General features: G+C 34.6%; 1 non-coding gene and 1 pseudogene across 1 annotated transcript; both read right to left on the bottom strand.

The window, feature by feature from the left end:
• The window catches only part of LOC139869218 (sulfate transporter 4.1, chloroplastic-like), a 73024-nt pseudogene that overhangs the window by 1024 nt on the left and 55941 nt on the right, over positions 1-16059 (bottom strand).
• On the bottom strand, positions 11578-11684 carry LOC139869850 (small nucleolar RNA R71). The gene has a single exon (XR_011766424.1). It is a non-coding gene; the product is annotated as a small nucleolar RNA R71 (small nucleolar RNA).

Raw genomic sequence — 16059 nt, 5'->3', positions numbered from 1 at the left:
AATTTACTTATAACTATTATCCTGGAACTATAAAAGTTATTCACCTGTCTTTAATATAGCTTGTGTTGGCAAAATAAATAGGTGCATCAATACGAACAATAACAATGCCATTGTATGTATATTATTAGTTCACATTAATTGAACTATGAACACCAGACTCTCAATTAAACAATAAATAAGAATTATTAGTGCAAGAATTGAGAGAACACGATAATGAAATATGAAATTGATAATGTTGATCGTGCAAAAAAAAAAGATACAAGTTCAAAGCAAATCATACGACCCTATTTATACAGATAAACACCAAATCTAAAGATTTGGTTTCCAAAACAACTTAGCTATAAATAAGGTAAAGATAAACTTAAAAACTAAACTAATATGCAAATAACTCTAAAGTTAATCTTCTGGAGATAAAACCGAATCAAAACAAATCTTCTTAAACTTTAAACATATCTCCAGAATATTCCTTAGCTTAGGCATCAAGAAATCTCAAACCGTTGACTTCAGTAAACATCAGAGTCTGCAACTTCAGAATCTAAATCTCCAGACTCTAGCATGCTTTTGACTCATCAGATTTTCATTTTCCCAACAATCTCCCCCTATCTGATGATGTCAAAACAATCTGTACACCTAATTAACCACCTTAGCATACTCCTTTTCGATAAGCTTACACTTGTTTTTCATGTGAGGAATTTCCTTCAACATGGTTAGCTTGCTATACAAGTGATTCAACAATTGAACCCTAAAAGGAAAAGTTTGCTCTGTCTCACATCTGGATAATAAACTGATCAACATCTCAATACTAGCCCCTTCAAACTGATCAACCCTAATCAACATCCTTTGATTTTCATTTGTCTTAAACATCAAACCATCCAAATACTCAACATACTTATCATCAACAAACTCTAAATGTTCAGGGACAGCATACATTTCAACATGTCCCTTAGCTCTTCTTTCTTTCATCTCTAGATCAAACATTTCACAAAACACCTCATAATCCTTAAAACTTATAAACCCTTCTTCAAACACCAAATGTACCAGCATATAAACTCTCTTCAACACTTCTTTCAAAACAACTTGATCTCCTGCATACTCCTTGATACACACAGCTATGCCTTTCCACTCACAAAAACCCAAACAAACAATTTGATTTATTTTAACTCTTAACCTCCTATCTGGTAAGTGTGTCATTGTTAGCAGTAGAGTTACACCTTCAAATTCAGATTTATCAACCTCAACCTTGACAACATCACCTTCATATCTTCTGAATCTAAATCTCTTGTTCATCTGAGCCCTTAGATCACCCTCTGTCCTTTGCATAGCAGCAACCACAACAGCACTAGAACTCCCCTGAATATCACCAACCATTTGAGTATCACCAACACCCCTATCAGTTATATTCTCCCCCTCAACCTGATGCTCCTCCTCAATTTAAGTCCTCTTAGATTGCTCCCCCTCAACACTTGCAAAACCTGCATCTGCAGTACCTGCATCATCTGACCTCTTTCTTTTCTCCCCCTTTTTGACATCATCTAAATGCAGAGAAGATATGAACTTCTAAATTTCAGTCTGTTGATTTTTGAGGGAACAAATATCATAAGCAAATCCAGTAAAGCATTGTCTCAGTTCATCAACACCAACCATTCTTTTCTCCAGCTCAGCCAACCTGTGATTAATTTCTGTAACAGACCCTGAACCACCTGTACTAGTCAACCCCTGCATATCCCCAACAACCTCCTTACCTCCATCAGCTCATCTTTTGAAACAAAATTATTATTAAAGTTAAGATTATTAATCGTAGACTGCACACCAGAGAGCTTGTCATCAAACTCCTTAGTCAGCTTGGTCAAAGCCTGATGCAGGCCAACTATGGTGACTGGTGCCTCAGTCTGAGAAGTAGTGCTAGAAGATAAGGGTACGGTTGGTATGTCCTCACAGCCTTCCTGTTGTAAAGAAAGCTGATCTTTGGACATAGAAGATTTTGAGGCCTGTATCTCACCCTGTGACATGAGTGTGATATTGGCAGCCTGTGCAAGAAGGTGTAAGGATGGAATATTTTGGGTGGGTAGTGGCAAACTTAAGTCAGGGGTAGCAGTTGGCTTGGCCATTTCAGTAGGTTGTTGAATTTGGTTATTTGAGTCCAGAATTGGGACTTCTTCATGTAAGTCAACTGAGTGGGTTTTCTCAGTAACTGTAATGTGGGTATCCAATTTAACTAACCTACCAGGTTCAGGTGTGGTCAAAGCACTCCTCTCACCAACCTCTAGCAGAGATGGTGGAGCAGTACGTGCATCACTCTTTCTAGTGAATTTTTGAGGTGAATCCACAAGTGCTGTAGTATCTAAGGTTTTAGATATGGTGGTATTCTCCGTATAAACTGGTGGGTTCATAAGGTGGGTTAAGTGGATAATTTGCTCAGCAGCAGTGGGTGAAGATGGGTTAGAGTGAGGTGGGATATCCTCACCCATGTCTTCAGCCTGCTCTGTTTGTGAAACAACATGGGGTGGAGTTTGTGTGGGGGTAGAATCTGATTGCTCAGATTCTAAAGATGGTTGACCATTGTTGTGATCTCCTGCAGACCCTGATTGCTCAAATTCTGAAGAAGATGCCCCTGCAGACCCTGATTGCTCAGAATCTGTAGGTTGGTCTGCACGGCCAAGATTGACCCAATGCAACATAGCAGGAGTAAGAGCTACCTCTTGATCATTCACAATGTGGCTGTGAAATATTCTGACACTACATTCTGGAATAAAAGTATACTCATACACACGAAACACTTTAAGCCCATCATACAAAGCAGGTGTCATAGCTTGTTCAAACATTAGACTTAAAAACCTGATAAAAGGCACATTATGATCTCTTGGAGTTTTTTCAGTGAGAACCAAGAGCTCATTGAAGATTAAACGTGCAAAATCAATATTCCTTCCTGTGACTATTGCATGAAACAGATGTGCCTCGTAATCATTAACCTCAGTCAGACTACCACATTTAAAGCTCAAACTTCTATTGACATTCGATAATAAAAACATCCACCTTGGAGAGAACATACTAATCTTAACAGAAGAATTAGTTACAGGCTGACCAACCATAGAAAAACAAGATCTCACAGCAGACCTTGACACAGTTCTAACAAAGTTATCCTGTACAGGAAGATTCAAAGCAATTCTTAAATGATTTTCTGTAATAGTTAAAGAATTGTTACCATCTCGATAAGTACCAGTGATAGATCTAGCTTCTCTGTTTTCAACATAGGTATACCAAAATTTGCCTAACATCTCTGGAAACATGATAGTTGTCTTGAAGAAAGCCTCCTTTAAAGGATGATTTCGCATGAACAATACCAAATCCTCATACCCTTCATTAGCAAAATTCGCAGGAATAGTAGCACAAGCAACCCTATTGTTAGCTGAAACCTGCACATCCTTCTCTCCTCTGATTTCTTTTGCCCTAATCATGTTATCGGTTGGAACAAGAACAAAAGGAATGAACTTCGTATTTGCCATTAGCTTCAATCAAAAACTTGCAAGAACACGAGTGAATTATGAAAATCGAGAGAGGTTTTGAAGAAGATGATGATCGAATGAGAGGGATTAGGGTTTATATTTGAAGATTAATTTGAAGAAGATTTTGAAGAAAGAAAATTAGGGGAAATATAAATACCTCTGACACAAAAATTTCAAAAAGTTACCATTAACCCCCTTCAAAATTTAACTTTTTACTTTATAAACCCGAATAAAGAAAACCTTTATTGACCAAAGAAGAAAACAAATTTACAGTAAAAATACACAAACAGAGTAAACCTTTCCAGACTCTAAATAACATGGTGTCATCCAGACTCTGAATATGACGTAATCCAGACTCTAATTTTTTTTTTTTTTTTACAACAACAGTTTAGAGAGTATCATCACTGGACAATATTTCAATTGATGGATTTAACATTCCAAGTTGTCCAAGAAGATAAAAATGTCTTTCCTCAGGAAGTGCTTTAGTGAAAATATCTGCCAATTGATCCTTAGTGCCAATATGCTTTAAAAACATTTTGCCCTTTTCAACACAATCCCTTATAAAATGATGTCTGATTTCAATATGCTTGGTTCTGGAGTGAAACACTGGATTCTCAGTAATAGTAATTGCACTTTCATTGTCACACATTATTGGAGTTTTGGTCAATATTAACCCAAAATTCAAAAGTTGATGTTGCATCCAAAGTAACTGAGCACAACAACTTCCTGCTTCTACATATTTAGCTTCTGCTGTGGAAGTGGCCACTGAATTTTGCTTTTTACTGGACCAGCTAACCAACTTTTCACCTAATAATTGACATACACCAGAAGTGCTTTTTCTGTCTAATTTGCAACCTGCATAGTCTGCATCTGTGTAACCAATTAGATCAAACCCTGAGTCTTTAGAATACCAAAGACCCAGGTTAGGGGTACCTTTTAAGTACCTAAAAATTCTTTTCACAGCTTTATAATAAGACTCCCTAGGATCTGATTGGTAACGTGCACAAAGACATGTAGCAAACATTATATCAGGTCTACTAGCAGTTAAGTATAGCAAAGATCCAATCATACCTCTATAGGTTGATTGACAAGTGAGTTTCCCAGATTCATCTTTATCAAGCTTTTCAGAAACACTCATTGGAGTTTTTAAAGTAGAACAATTTTTAAAACCATATTTAGTTAACATATCAGAAATGTAGTTACTTTGGTTAATAAAAATGCCTTCAGAACTCTGTTTTATTTGCAACCCAAGAAAATAGTTTAAAGTACACAAATTACTCATTCTATACTCTTCAGACATAATGTCAGAAAACCATTTTCTTAAGTGTGGATTAGTAGACCCAAAAATAATGTCATCAACATAAATTTGAACAAGTAACATATCACCTTTGTCCTTTTTGATAAATAAAGTCTTGTCAATGGCTCCTCTGAAAAAGTTCTTTTCTAGAAGAAATGTTGACAAGGTATCATACCAGGCTCTGGGAGCTTGCTTCAGACCATACAATGCTTTCTTCAATCTGTAAACATGCTTAGGAAATTTCTTACTTACAAAACCAGGAGGTTGTTTCACATACACCTCTTCTTGCAATTTACCATTCAGGAAAGCACTCTTCACATCCATTTGAAACACCTTGAAATCTTTGTGAGTAGCATATGCCAGAAATAGTCTAATAGCTTCAATTCTAGCAACAGGAGCAAAAGTCTCATCATAGTCTATTCCTTCTTTTTGTCTGTACCCTTGAGCAACCAACCTTGCTTTATTTCTGATTACAATACCATCTTTATCAACCTTGTTTCTAAAAATCCATTTTGTGCCTATTGCAGTTTTATCAGCAGGCTTTGGAACCAATTCCCAAACATCATTCCTTTCAAATTCTGTCAATTCTTCAGTCATAGCCTTAACCCAATCATTGTCAGCCAATGCTTCATATACTTCTTTGGGCTCAATTAGTGAAAGAAAACAAGAAAAGAAGCAGTAATTTGCTATAGCAAAGTCAGACACAGGTGTCTGAGCAGAAGAACTAGGTTTAGGCAAACCAGTAGGATCCACAACATAATCCTCAAGATGCTTTGGAGGGACTATATTTCTAGATGATTTTCTAGTAGGAACAACATGATCCACGGTGGTATTTGATGACTGATTACTTTCTTGAATAACAACAGGCTCATCTTCTTGTGGAACTTCTTCTGTGTGAGTATTATCTGCAGATTCATTTCTTAACCTAGACAAGTTAGGTTCATCTGACTCAGACTCTGAATCCAGAGTCTGAACACTGTTTCCAGAAATTAAATTTGACAATTCACCAAGTGCAGATTGCTCAGTTCTGGATATCTGATCCATTTCTATAGAACTTTCATCAAAGGAAACATTAATGGATTCTTCAATCTTCATTCTCCTCTGATTATACACTCTATAAGCTTTAGATACAGAAGAATATCTCATAAATATACCTTCATCAGATTTTGGCCTCATCTTATCAAGCTGATCTCTTTGATTTAAAATATAGCACTTACACCCAAATACATGGAGGTAATGAATAGTATGCACCTTTTTATGGTATAACTCATAGGGAGTTTTGCCATGTTTCTTCACAATCAAGGATCTATTTTGAGTATAACAAGCTGTATTAACCGCCTCTGCCCAGAACCTTAGAGCAACATTTGATTAACATAACATGGTTCTGGCTGCTTCAATAAGGGTTTTATTTCTTCTTTCAGCAACTCCATTTTGTTGTGGAGTTCTAACAGCAGAGAAATTTTGACCAATTCCAGACTCTTCACAAAAATCAATTAATGTAACATTTTTGAACTCAGTACCATGATCACTTCTCAATTGTTTAACAAAAACACCTTTTTGAACCTGCTCTCTCTTGATCAAATTGATGATTTCTTCAGGAGCATCACTTTTTGCAGCTAAGAAAATAACCCATGTAAATCTAGAATACTCATCAACAATTACCAGAGTATATCTTTTCCCACCCAGACTACTAGTGTTCATTGGACCAAACAAATCCATGTGAAGCATGTGAAGTGGATCACTAATAGTAGCTAGGGTTTTAGAGAGAAACTTTGTTTTGGTTTGTTTACCCATAATACAAGCAGAACAAGGTTTATCTTTCTTAAAAAGTTGTTGAGGCAGACCTCTTACAAGCTTCTTTTTGGAAAGCTCATTAATGTTTTTAAAATTAAGATGAGAAAGACTTTTATGCCAAAGCCAATTAAGTTCAGGGACAGTATGAGAGTACAGACATGTTTCAATTCCAACATCAATAGAATCTAGATCCAGCATATACACATTTTGAAATCTCCAGGCTACAAGTGTTGGCCTTTCTTTTGGATCATAAATAATACCAGTTTTCTTTCTTATTCTGATTTCACAGTCTTCATCAGCAATTTGGCTCACACTTAGCAGATTATGCTTCAACCCTTCAACTAAAGCAACTTTCTTAAATGAAACACTTCCAGCTATAACAGTACCATAACCAATAGTCTTTGCAACAGAGTTATCACCATATCTAACAGAAGGACCTTTTTCTTCAACAAACCCTACAAGATGCTCTTTGCACCCAGTCATGTGTCTTGAGCAACCACTATCCAAATACCACATGTTACCCTATTATACAAGACACAAACAAAAGAGAATGGTTAGTTTTTAAGGGGAACCCACTTTTCAGTGGGTTCAATTGGAGTACCCTTCACTCTCCAGACAAAAGCTTTGTTTCCAATCCAGATCAACTTATCCTTAACTATTTTCAAAACACCTTTATTTTCACAAATTTAGGTTTCCATACCTTCTTAAGTTTCTCAGGAAAGCAAGATGTTCTTTTAACTGAAGATTTTTCTTGACTCTTTATTTTTTCATTGAGTTTTGAAATTTCCTTTTTGAGTTTTTGAATTGTCTTAACTTGTTTTGACTTTGACCTTCTTTTAGTTGACCTATTTGGATCTGGACACGTGTCAGTGTCAGAGGATGATAATGCTAAAAACAAACATATATTTCATAGCATTATCCCTCAAGAAAGACAAGCTTTTAGTTGCAATTGTTCTATTTACAAGTGATATTCGTTTAAATAATAAAAGGTGAAGACAAAAGACAGATTCGACGAATTGAAGACGCAAACGACCAAAAAGCTTAAAAAGTACAAAGTACAATCAAAGAGGTTCCAATTATTGATAAGAAACGTCTCAGAATTACAAGAGTACAAGATTCAAAACGCAAAGTACAAGATATTAAATTGTACGCAAGGACGTTCGAAAATTCGGAATCGGGACCAGAGTCAACTCTCAACGCTCGACGCAATGGACTAAAAATTACAAGTCAACGGAGTATAAGAATATAATATAATATATATATATATATATAATTTAATTTAATTATATAAATTATATTATATAATAAATAAATAAGCAGCCCACGTTTTTAAAAGACTTTTGAGCCTCCCCAGCTGGCCATGCGATCGCATGGCCTTGAAGGGTAAAGCTCATGCGATCGCATGAGCTCCTTTTTCAGCCCACATGCCTATAAAAATTCGCAGTCTGGTGAACATCATATATCATATATCAATCTCTCTATCTAAACGTATTATATATATATTTATATTTTAATTTTAATTTTAATTTATAATAATAAGGGTATGTTAGCAAATGTTGTAAGGGTGTAAGTCGAAATTCTGTCCGTGTAACGCTACGCTATTTTTAATCATTGTAAGTTATGTTCAACCTTTTTTATTTAATGTCTCATAGCTAAATTATTATTATGCTTATTTAAGCCGAAGTAATCATGATGTTGGGCTAAAAATACTAAAATTGGATAATTGGGCTTTGTACCATAATTATGGTTTGGACAAAAGAACGACACTTGTGGAAATTAGACTATGGACTATTAATGGGCTTTATATTTATTTAACTAAATGATAGTTTGTTAATTTTAATATAAAGATTTACAATTGGGCATACCTATAAATAACCATATACACTCGATCGGACACGATGGGCGGGATATTTATATGTACGAATAATCGTTCATTTAACTGGACACGATAATGGATTAATAGTCTATGGAATTATCAAAACAAGGGTGAAATTATGTACAAGGACACTTGGCATAATTGATAACAAAGTATTAAAACCTTGGGTTACACGCAGTCGATATCCTGGTGTAATTATTAAATAAAGTAACAAAACCTTGTTACAGTTTAAGTCCCCAATTAGTTGGAATATTTGACTTCGGGTATAAGGATAATTTGACGAGGATACTCGCACTTTATATTTATGACTGATGGACTGTTATGGACAAAAACTAGACGGATATATTGAATAATCCAGGACAAAGGACAATTAACCCATGGGCATAAAACTAAAATCAACGCGTCAAACATCATGATTACGGAAGTTTAAATAAGCATAATTCCTTTATTTTCATATTTAATTGCACTTCTAATTATCGCACTTTTATTTATTGTCATTGTATTTAATTGCACTTTTAATTACCGACTCTTTAATTATCGCAAGTTTATTTTATCGCACTTTTATTTATCGCAATTTCATTATCGTTATTTATTTTACGCTTTAAATTAAGTCTTTTATTTATTTAATATTTTACATTAGGTTTTAACTGCGACTAGAGTTTTAAAATCGATAAACCGGTCATTAAACGGTAAAAAAAACCCCTTTTATAATAATAATATTACTTATATATATATATTTGTATTTTTATAAAATAAAACTAATATAGCGTTAAGCTTTGTTTAAAGATTTCCCTGTGGAACGAACCGGACTTACTAAAAACTACACTACTGTACGATTAGGTACACTGCCTATAAGTGTTGTAGCAAGGTTTAGGTATATCCATTCTATAAATAAATAAATATCTTGTGTAAATTGTATCGTATTTAATAGTTTTTCCTAGTAAAATATAAGCTATTTCATATACACCTTTACGCACATCAAGTATTTTTGGCGCCGCTGCCGGGGAGCAAATCTAGCTTAAAAGCCGGAAGAGCAACGCTATATATATAAAAAAAGAGTTTTATTTTTAAGTTTACTTTTATAAAAAAATACGCTTTTGTAAAAATACGTTTTAAATATTCTAAAATATAAAAAGAAAAAGAAAAATATAAATATTTTTAAGAGTTTGTTAAATATTTAAGTTCTATAAAAGTTTCTTTATCTTTATTTTATAAAAATATAAGTTTTATTTAAATTATATAAATATATTATATATTATATAATTGTATAAAACAGAAAAAAAAAATATAAATAAATTCGAGTCCAGTACTGTAGCAGCCCAGTCACTGGCCCGAAAACCTAGCCCATGCGATCGCATGGCCGGGTAACTTAGGACTCATGCGATCGCATGAGCCCTGCTGACACGCCACAGTTGACATCGTACTGCATTAATTAAGGGGTATTATTTATTATTATTATACTTTAACCCTAATTAGTGTTATACTTTTAATATTAATTAATTTTAGTTTTTAATTTGTTTTATTTTAGTTTAATTAGTTTTAAAATTAATAGTTTTATAAAATAAATAATATAAAAATAATATTTTTATAAAAATTGTACTTTTTACAACTTTTTAGTATATTTTTATATTTTGTCTCTTTTTAATTATTTTAGCGTAATTTTTGTATTTTTCGCTCGTATTTAGTTTTAATCCATAGTTTTTGCCATAGTTATTTTTATTTCTAGATTTTTAGGCTTTGCCGTAAAATACCTAAAGTGTTTTTTCTTTAGACTAAGATTTAGGTGCTCTAGAATTTTGCGACACCGTTCTAAGTTTTTAGTACCTTTTTAAGATATTGTCATTTGGGATATAGTTTTACTTGTAAGCTTTAATATTTTTAGACGCAACTTTTAATTCTTAGTTTTTAGTTCCTTTTTAAGTTTCGACGCGCTACTTTCTTATTTTTATTTTTTGACGCCTTTTACCTATGTATCAATTATCACTCTAATTAGTAATCTCAATTTGCAATTTTAATTTTAAGTTAGTGATAATAATAATGTTGGGTTAGTCGAGTGTTTTAAAGTTTTATAAGTCACTCTTTTTCTTTCTTATTTCTCGCCATTCTAGTTTTTAGGACATAGAATTTTCTACTTCTTATCTAAATTTCTTTAAATTACGAAAAATTATTTTAAGCGGTTAAATTGATAGACATCAAAATTTTCTGGTTCGTAGTAATAGTTGGATTTATACGTGGACCGGGTTATTGGAGCCAAACAGTACTCAATTATATTGAGACCAAACGAATCCTGCCCCTCTGCTGCATCTTTTGGCTATTCGAAACGTGGGCAAAATCAGAAAAGTTTATTAATTTTGATAACTTATATAATTTTTCTTTCTTTTTAAAAACTAATAGGATATTCAGTGAATGCACCAAGCAAAACGTTCACCACCTTTTGTACGTTCACCACCTGTAACTCGATCAAGACATCTAGCAAATATTGTCGCCGTTGATTTTTCTTTAGAATCGTCATCCAGTCGACCAAGTACTCCAATTCAAATTTTCGATAATCCTTTTTTTGAACCCGACCTCACAATTGAGAATCCGGAGAATATTCAGGGACGATTCATAGATCCTGAACCACTAATCTTTCCTCCGAAATCACCAATCATTCAAACAGAGATTGTTGAGGAATCAACCATTAAATCAGAATCCTCTAGTGATTCAGATTCAACAAATTCAATCATGGAGAATCTGGAACCTTTAAGTATGGAAGACCGAATGAGAGCTAAACGCACTGGCCAAGGTCACGCAATTACTCAACCTGACATTAATGCGCCAGATTATGAAATCAAAGGACAAATTCTACACATGGTGACTAATCAATGCCAATTTAGTGGTGCGCCGAAGGAAGATCCAAATGAACATCTTCGTACCTTTAATAGGATCTGCACTCTATTTAAAATCCGAGAAGTGGAGGATGAACAGATATATCTCATGTTATTTCCCTGGACTTTAAAGTGAGAAGCCAAAGATTGGTTGGAATCGTTACCTGAAGGGCGATTGATACATGGGACGTTTTAGTTGAAAAATTTCTTAAACAATTCTTTCCGGCATCTAAAGCCGTAAGACTTCAAGGAGAAATTGTTACATTCACACAGAAGCCAAATGAAACTCTATATGAGGCATGGACCAGATTTGAAAAATTATTGAGAGGATGTCCGCAACATGGTTTAGACACCTGTCAAATAGTACAAATATTCTACCAAGGATGCGACATCACTACAAGAAAAGACATAGACATAGCAGCTGGTGGTTCCATTATGAAGAAAACAGAAACTGACGCTTATAAAATTATTGATAACACTGCTTCCCACTCACATGAGTGGCACCAAGAAAAAGATATCGTTAGATCATCTAAAGCAGCTAGAGCCGATTCTAGCCATGACTTAGATTCCATTTCAGCAAAGATAGATGCTGTCGAGAGACGAATGGAAAAGATGACTAAAGATATTCACTCAATACGAATTAGTTGTGAGCAGTGTGGAGGACCACATTTGACAAAAGATTATCTCAGTATTGAACTAACAATGGAACAAAGAGAGAATGTTTCATACATAAACCAAAGGCCTGGAAATAATTATCAGAATAATTATCAACCGCCAAGAACAATTTACAACCAAAACCAGAATTATAATCGAAATGTTCCATACAACAATCAACAAGGTCCTAGTAATCAACAAGTATCCAATAATACTTACAATCAGCAAAGACCTAATTTTCAAAACAAACCACCACAAACCGATGATAAAAAGCCAAATTTAGAAGATATGATGACGAAGCTAGTTGAATCTCAAACACAGTTTTTCACATCTCAGAAACAAACCAATTAACAAAATGCTCAAGCATTTAGAAATCAACAAGCTTTTATTCAAAATCTGGAACAAGAAGTGAGTAACCTAGCAATGTTAATAGGTGAAAGAAAACCGGGAAGTTTACCTAGTGATACAAATGCTAACCCCCGGAATGAAACAGCTAAAGCCATTACCACAAGAAGTGGTATTACACTTAAACCACCTGAAATACCTGTAATTTCTGATGAAGTTGTTCCTATTCCACAAGAACCACAACCTGAACAAGATAAGGAAAAAGAACCGGTAGTTGAAAAGGTTAATAAAGATAACACAGTTAAGGCTAAACCCTATGTTAAACCATACCAACCACCACTTCCTTACCCGAGTAAAATGAGAAAAGAGAGACTTGAAGCCGAGCAATCCAAATTCTTGAATATGTTTAAACAGATAAATGTAAATCTTCCTTTCATTGATGTACTTTCAGGAATGCCTAGATATGCTAAATTTCTGAAAGATCTAATCTCAAATAGAAAGAAAATGGAAGAACTCTCGGCTGTTACTATGAATGCTAATTGTTCAGAAGTGCTGTTGAATAAGATACCAGAAAAACTATCTGATCCAGGAAGTTTCAAAATTCCATGTTTTCTGGGTAGTCTTAGTTCAATAGAAGCATTGGCAGACTTAGGTGCTAGTATAAATTTAATGCTGTATTCACTATACACTAAACTAGACCTTGGAGAATTGAAACCAACAAGAATAAGCATACAACTAGCCGATAGATCAATAAAATATCCTAGAGGGATAATGGAAAACATGCTAGTTAAAGTTGGTACTTTAGTATTTCCAGTAGATTTTGTTATTCTGGACATGGAAGAAGATTCTCAAGTTCCTCTCATATTAGGAAAACCATTCTTAAACACGGCTAAAGCAATGATAGACGTGTTTGGTAAGAAACTAACCCTAAGTATAGCGGAAGAGAGAGTTACCTTTTCAGTTGATAGATCAATGCAACAACCGCAATCTGCAGATGATACATGCTATTATATTCAAACTATAGAATCACATACAGAATTGTTAGAAGAATTTCCAGAATTACAAGGAACAGGAGAATGTTCTTTAGGAGAAGGTACTGAACCAATTGATGAAACTGAAATGTTAGCTACACTTATGGATAATGGATATGAACCAACAACAGAAGAAATTTAAATGCTAAAAGAAGAAGACAGATATCGATATAAATCATCGATAGAAGAACCACCGACATTAGAGTTAAAGCCACTTCCAAACCATTTAGAATATGCTTATTTACATGGTGAATCTGAATTACCTGTAATAATATCGTCTTCTCTTACTGAAAATGAGAAATCACAACTCATTTCTGTGTTAAAAGCTCATAAACCAGCCATTGCATGGAAGATTCATGATATTAAAGGAATAAGTCCTTCGTATTGCACACATAAAATCCTTATGGAAGAAGGTCATAAAACGTATGTGCAACGCCAACGAAGACTAAATCCTAATATGCAAGATGTTGTTAAAAAAGAAATTATTAAACTGCTTGATGCAGGTTTAATTTATCCAATCTCTGATAGTCCATGGGTAAGCCCAGTTCAATGCGTGCCTAAGAAAGGTGGCATGATTGTTATCACAAATGAGAAAAATGAGCTTATTCCTACTAGAACTGTAACAGGATGGCATGTATGTATTGATTATAGAAAATTAAATGACGCCACCAGAAAAGATCACTTTCCCTTACCTTTTATTGATCAAATGTTGGAAAGATTAGCCGGAAATAGTTACTATTGTTTTCTTGATGGTTTTTCCAGATATTTTCAAATTCCAATAGCACCCGAGGACCAAGAGAAAACCACGTTCATGTGCCCTTATGGTACTTTTGCTTACAAACGCATGCCATTTGGACTTTGCAACGCCCCTGCAACCTTTCAAAGGTGCATGATGGCGATTTTTCACGACATGATAGAAGAATGCATGGAAGTTTTCACGGATGACTTTTTAGTCTTCGGTGATACATTTGAATCATGTCTAGTTAATCTTGAACGAATGCTTATTAGATGCGAACAATCAAATCTAGTACTTAATTGGGAGAAATGCCATTTCATGGTTAAAGAAGGCATCGTTCTTGGTCATAAAATTTCAAAGGAAGGAATTGAAGTGGATAGAGCTAAAGTAGATGTAATTGCTAAACTTCCACATCCCACCAATGTTAGAGGAGTTAGGATTTTTTTAGGGCATGCCGGTTTTTACCGACGTTTCATAAAAGATTTTTCTAAAATTGCCACTCCTATGAATAAACTCCTAGAAAAGGATGCTCCATTCATCTTTTCAGATGAATGTATCAAATCTTTTAATATTCTTAAAGAGAAACTCACTAATGCGCCGATTATGATAACTCCAAATTGGAATCTACCGTTTGAACTTATGTGCGATGCAAGTGATTTTGCAATGGGAGTCGTTTTAGGACAAAGGATTGAAAAATGATTTCAACCTATATATTATGCTAGTAAGACGTTACAAGGAGCACAAACAAATTACACAACTACTGAAAAAGAACTCCTTGCTATTGTCTTTGCTTTTGACAAATTTCGTTCATATCTCGTTCTAGCTAAAACGGTGGTCTATACCGACCATTCTGCTCTTAGATACCTATTTTCGAAACAAGATGCCAAACCAAGATTAATCCATTGGATCTTACTCTTACAAGAGTTTGATATTGAAATCCGAGATAAAAAGGGAGCAGAAAATCTCGCCGCTGATCATCTTTCTCGTCTTGAAAATCCCGAATTAGAAGTTCTAAATGAATCGGCCATACAAGACAACTTTCCTGATGAATATCTATTGAAGATAGATTATAATGAAATTTCATGGTTTGCAGACTATGCAAACTACTTAGTATGTGGATTCCTTGAAAAAGGATTGTCGTACCAAAAACGAAAGAAATTCTTTAGTGATATAAAACACTATTTCTGGGAAGATCCACATTTGTTTAAAAGTTGTCCCGATGGAATAATACGCCGATGTGTATTCGGGGATGAAGCCAGTCAAATCTTAAACCATTGTCACACTGGACCAACAGGAGGGCATTATGGGCCTCAACTAACAGCAAGAAAAGTTTATGATGCTGGATTTTATTGGCCTACAATTTACAAAGACGCACACCTTCTTTGCAAATCCTGTGATGCATGTCAAAGGGCCGGAAAAATAAGTCAACGTGATGAAATGCCACAAAATGTCATTCAAGTATGTGAAGTATTTGACATTTGGGGTATTGACTTTATGGGTCCATTTCCAAAATCTCATAATAATCTCTATATTCTCGTAGCCATTGATTATGTATCTAAATGGGCTGAAGCACAAGCTCTCCCAACTAACGATGCACGAGTTGTAGTCAACTTTTTAAAACGTCTTTTTGCTAGGTTTGGAACACCGAAAGCTTTAATAAGTGATCGGGGAACTCATTTCTGTAATAATCAACTTGAGAAAGTTCTCAAAAGATATGGAGTAACTCATAAAATCTCCACTGCTTATCATCCACAGACAAGTGGACAAGTTGAAAATACCAACCGAGCTTTAAAACGTATTCTAGAGAAAACCGTAGGATCAAATCCGAAGGAATGGTCCATTAAATTGGAGGATGCACTCTGGGCTTTTAGAACAGCCTACAAAACTCCAATTGGTACCACACCTTTTAAACTCGTTTACGGAAAAGCATGTCATCTTCCAGTAGAAATTGAACAC

The sequence above is a fragment of the Rutidosis leptorrhynchoides genome, chromosome 9 (genome assembly GCF_046630445.1).
Source record: "Rutidosis leptorrhynchoides isolate AG116_Rl617_1_P2 chromosome 9, CSIRO_AGI_Rlap_v1, whole genome shotgun sequence".
Taxonomy (NCBI): Eukaryota; Viridiplantae; Streptophyta; class Magnoliopsida; order Asterales; family Asteraceae; genus Rutidosis; species Rutidosis leptorrhynchoides.
The sequence above is the reverse complement of the archived record's forward strand: the minus strand, read 5'-3'. Positions and strand labels throughout refer to the sequence as shown.